This window comes from Chinchilla lanigera, unplaced genomic scaffold, assembly GCF_000276665.1.
Source record: "Chinchilla lanigera isolate Chin_1 unplaced genomic scaffold, ChiLan1.0 scaffold00036, whole genome shotgun sequence".
NCBI classification, from domain to species: domain Eukaryota; kingdom Metazoa; phylum Chordata; class Mammalia; order Rodentia; family Chinchillidae; genus Chinchilla; species Chinchilla lanigera.
Window position 1 is genome coordinate 21,874,958 of NW_004955437.1, and position 5,820 is coordinate 21,880,777.

The window sequence follows — 5,820 nt, forward strand, 5'->3', positions numbered from 1 at the left end:
AAAATGATGATGATGATGATGATACTGGGGAGGGGGAGGAAGAAGAGGAGGAGCAGGAGCTCAGGGGCACAACAACACAGCTGGACAGTACATCCAGCTGCGTCACAAATGTATAAAACAGCCTGGTGCGGTGGTGCAGCTTGTACCACCAACTACTCAAAAGACTGCGGCTGAGACAGGGGCATCCCTTGAGCCCAGGAGTTCAAGGCCATCCTGGGAAACATAGTGAGACTCTGGGTCCAAGAAAGAAGGGAGGAGAAGAGGGGAGAGAAACATAAAAGTGCTTCGCTGAAGAGGAAAGGGAAGAAAAATGCTGACTTAAGTAACTTCTGAAACTACTAACCACGCATCCTAGAACCGAACTCTGCCCGTCCCAGGCAAATCTGACGCATCTGTACATCTCTCGCTCCTGTGAATCGATCTACTGTGGCTTCATTCCGGCAAACCTTTAGAGGAGCTTTCCCTCTACCCCTACCAGGGTAAGGAAGCGATGGGAAAACAACAACGAAACAAACAAAAAAACAAAAAACACCAGAATGGTAAGGGCTTATCAAAGGGACACAGATCTAACTGAAAGAGCTCCCAGTAATGAAAGTTGGAATAACTTGAGGAAGAAAATAATAAGGTATTACTAGATTATAACCAAAATTACAAAATAAATTTGCATTACTCTCTATGAATATAAACAACCAAATATATTACATAAATGGCGAGAGAAGACAAATCTCCCATGCAGAAGAATTCCAAATAATTTATGTAGCTACTTCACGTTCAGAGTTCAAGGTGAAGTGACTTCTTCCAAAGAGTTTGCATGGGAAGCGGGAGAAAGAGTACCTTCACAGTGGAGAGACCCAACAAATTACCTCGCTAGGGGACCCAGCAAGAAAAGGGCAAAAAACCAAAAACAAACAATGGAATTACAAAAATTACAAAGAAAGTAAGAAAGTTTCCAGAAGAAAATTTAAGTGAAAACCGTAGTATCTTCAGGAAAAGAAGACACTGCAACCCTGAAAGAAGATGATAATCCAAAAACAAAGGAATAAAAGCAGATAAAAAGGAATTACACGGCACTTCAAAAAGAAAATCAATACTCCCCCCAAGCAGAGTTATAAGCTCAAAAAATAACTGACTTTGGGTTACTTAGGAAAACCCATGACTGAATAAAAACTTTTAAGAATCTGTAGAGCAGGTATCCCAGTTGTTGGGGCTACGGACCAGTGCTAGCCCACGGCCTATCAGGAACTTGGCTGTACAACAGCTGGGGGAGGGCAGGTAAGGGACACTTCCTCTGTACTCACAGCTGCTCCCCATCACTTGAATGACCACCTGAACTCCACCTGCTGTCAGATCAGCAGAGGCATTAGGTTCTTATAGGAGCTGGAATCCTACCATAAACTGCACATGTAAGGGATCTAGGTGGCACCTTTCTTATGAGAAGCTAATGCCCGATGATCTGAGGTGGACCTGAGGCAGGGCACTGGGTAGCAGCTGCAAATACAGGTTAACACTAGTAGACCGCTTTGACTGCAGAGAACATAATAAATCAGTTGCTTGCAGACTCTTATCAAAAACGTCAGGGAGTGGCAAGTGACAACTAAGCTGCATCTGGTGGCAGGAGTTAAATCAGAATCCAACACTTAAGCTCATGTGTGGCCCACCCATTATTCTATTTACTTCTGTCTACCCCTCTTTCCTGCAATATGAGCTTAGCTAGTCATTGTTTTGATAAGCCCACACACTAACCCCAGCCAAAGTGAGTGAAAAGCAACATCAAGCGAGGCATGGTGGTGCGTGCCTATAATCCCAGCGCTTGGGAGGTGGAGGCAGTGAGTTCAAGGCCAGCCTGGGCTATGTAAGTGAATTCAAGGCCAGCCTGAACTACATAGCAAGACGCTGTCTCAAAAAAGCCAAAGAAAAGAAAGGAAGGAAGGAAAAGAAAAGAAAAGAAAAAAAACTAATATTGCTGGAGAGTTTCTTTGAAAAGGGGAAAAGACCCAATGATGAGATAGCAGAAAACTCTAAGATTGTTCAAACAAAAGCTGCATTTATTTTTTTTATGTACATATTGCTTTTATTTGTTTTGGTTTTATTTTATTTTATAGAGTAAAAGAAGGATAACATAATAATAGGGGGGGCTAAAAGCTGCATTTAAAAGAAGAGTTCTAAGGGGCCGGGGATATAGCTCAGAGCCACAAGTGCCTGCCTGGCAAGTGCAAGGTCCTGAGTTCAATTCCCAGAAAAAAAAAAAAAAAAAAAAAGACAAGTTCTATTAAAATTATGGGTTCATTGAACGTTCTCCAAGGCCTCTTTGTATAATATGTGGCAACCAGCTATTCAAGGAGCCACTAAACCTTCAAAACTACTTAGCCACTTGGACACCAAGCACCCTGTATGAGAAGACAAGGCTTTGGAATTTTCAAAAGAACAAAACGCGAACACAAACAGAAGTATTGACTGCAGCAGCACTTCATCAGCTGTCTGAACTAAGAACACCATTCTTAGCGTCTCACCACACTGCTAAAGCTAAGAAGCCCTTTACTGGTGAAGGGTTGATCCTGCCTGCCGCTCAGGACATTTGCCATGAACTTTTAGCAGAGGCTGCAGTTCAAAAGGCAGCACAGGTTCCTCTTTTTTGCTAGCACCACAACTAGGTGAACTGATGGAACAGCAGAGGATATTGAGGCGCAACTGCTAGAGAGGATTAATGAGTCACCATTGTGTACAATCTGGTCAATATTACAAATTACTCGTGGAATTAAAAAAAAACCACAGGCACTTTTGAAAAAAGATTTTCCAGCACGGAGTTCTCCATTTCTTTGTCCTTTTTATTTGTGTCAGATAGTGGTTCCAACTAGTCACTGAGCTGTGAACCTTTCCCAAGCCCCCTTAAGCGCTAAATACTTTTGCCATCATGTATGGTGAATAGGAAACACGTAATATTGAATCTTTATATAGATTCTAAGAGCGTGGTCTCAAGAAGCCAATTCTACCCAAACTTGCCCAAAATACCTTAAATTTAGTGTCCCACTTTGAACTTTTTCTTCTCCAGCATTTTTTGCCCTCTAAGATGACTGCTGTTTTTCATCTGTGTGTGAGTGTGCCTGTCTTAAATGACAGGCACCTAGAGAACAGTGGTCACTCCGAAACGTTCACACACACTGCGATCTCTGGTCAGGTTCATATATATACTTAAAGCTTTGAAAGAGGCGGCAATCTCAGCATGATTTATTTGTGTCTTGCAAACCGCAACTTTTCTTTACAGCCTAACAGTTTTGTTTCAAGTCAGATACACATAAGATGACTACATTATAATTACAGACTCCATGTTCTGGGCAGAGAGACTCTGATGATTTGTAATGATAATTTTGTATATCTATGATTCATAGTAAGTCATTTTTCAAAAGACCCAGTGTCATTTTGTAGATTTGCACGCCTCCAGAGATATAATGTACAAATATTGCAAGTTATTAATCCTAGCCAGCTGTGCTAACCACATTTCATTCAATTACCAGGTCTGTAGTGACAGAACTGAGATCAGCACCTAAGCCTTGGGCCACACCTCGTGTGTCAACATGATGTTCAGCTGAATCCACAATAATCCAAGTGCTTTGAGACAAATACTTCAAGACCTACTGGGAAACTCCACGGATAGAAAGAAAGCTGAGTTTTAGAAAGGGTGAGAATACGACTGTAACGCAACACACCTACAACGTAACTGGCCAGACTCCTGCAAGAGAGACGGGCTACAAGGAAGACCAGTCTCTTTTCAAGATGATAGTTTGAGGCACACTGCAGGGACACTCCAAATGTTCTTCATCTTGCTTCCCCAGATGCCTTTTTGTAGGGGAGGGGTGTCTCTTCTGCTTAACCACAATGCCCTCCTGTCCCCTCTAAAAAGGGAAAAGTGAGAGGGCAAACTATTTGGCACTGTTTACAAACGCCATTTAGCTAAATGTTCAAGCAATCCTTCCCTTACACCACCCGCAGCCCCCTCTCTCTTATCTGAGGCTTTGCGAACACTTAATGTGCCTGTGCTTGCAAGGGACTGTCCTAAGTGTCTTCTTCCTCTGACCCCACTGGAGAAAATGGGAGAATTAACACTCACGACTGATGCATTTCATCACTTCAAATATAATGGGACCAAATTCTCTATCCAGTTCAGGTGACAGGTATTTCTTGAGACCATCTGGGCAAGAATGGGTGTCTCTCATAGTATAACTCACAGGGGAAATTTCTAGAAACCAGAGTTGTCCAAAACAGGATATTAAAAGGAATCTATCCTTCCAGACATTTCACTCCTCTTTACCCACAAACACAGAAGAGATATAGTTAATTCCACCATTCAGCTTTTATTCCCATGAAGGCAAAGGTCAGAAGAATGAAGACTGTCATCTCAGTTAAAACGAAACAAACTACTGCAGAAACAGCTGAGTGATGACTATGCTGGCTAATCTGGCTCTGCTCCCTGACCCAACTTGAATCAATCAGGTTTAATCCCTACTCGGGGCGGGGGGAGCCTCAATCTAGCTCAAGGTGTTAGTTTAGTTCTCAGAATGACCTAAGGGTTCAATTCACAGCCAGACCAGAACCAAACCTTGGGTTCATTTATGACACGGTAGCAGGTCCTGTTTACCACATCCAACCGCACCCCCCAACAACACTAAGCAGCATTACTGTCCTTCAGAGGCAGAGACCAAGCCCAGTGAGCACCAGGTCACAAAGCCAGGAAGGAGAAAAGGCTGAACCAGTTCTGTTCAATCCCTTCTACATTCTTCTTAAACTCCTTTTAACTGCTTCTAACCAGCGCTGAAGAGAGGTCAGCAGACATCATTGCAAGGGACTGTCCCAAAGCCAGTAGGCACGAGATTGGCTTCTGGACAGGAAGAGCCACCATCTCTAAAACAGCTTTTTGCTGCCACTCATCACCCCCCACACCTTTTGTTCCGCTCTAGTGCTGGGAGTCAAACCTGGGGCCTTGCATATGTTAAGCAAGCACTCTGCCGCAGAGCTGTGTCCTCGGCCCTTACTTATTTTCAGACAAGGTCTTGCTAAGTTGCTCAGACAGGTCTCAACCTTGTGATCCTCCCATCTCAGCCTCCTGAGTCGTTCAAACTACAAGCATGTCAACCATGGCCAGCGCATTCTACTTCTACTATTGATCTCTATAATTATATCCATTCATTTCCCCAAGACTGCCTTGCGTTCACTGTAGACACTGGACATAGGAGTGAACTAGACAGACAACAGTCCCTGCTCTCACAGTGCGCTGTTTGTTGTACCTGCCTCCTACCAAACTAAGAGGGCAGGAATCTGCCTCGCTTAGTGCAGTTCCCAGAGCAGCTGCTGGTGTGTGATTACAACAGACAGTAATGTTTGCCAAATTATTCCACCCTGAGGGCCTCAGCAATGGTGCAGGATACATAAGGGTCAAACAATTCACCAATCTGATTTGACTCCCATGCAGAATTCCTTACAGTGCAGTAATATCACAGTGCTATCCGACAAAGGGTCATTATATAAAGATCTAAATAAAACCTCTACGACATTCCACTATTTTTGTTTTTTGTTGTTGTTGTACTGTTCATTTAAGAGTAGGAAAATTTACTGAGAGCTCCCCGGACAGGAAGGGACCTGAAAGTGGGTGGCCCCAGTATTTTTTAAATGTTGAAACAAGAAGCAATGTAGTCATCTTTAAGAGTTCACCTAAGTTCAATTCCCAGTTCAAAAAGAAAAACATTCATTTTTCTGTGCAAAAACCCAATGCAAGATAGCCACAATACTACAGCAGACGGCAAATATATATGCACAAAAAAGATTTAA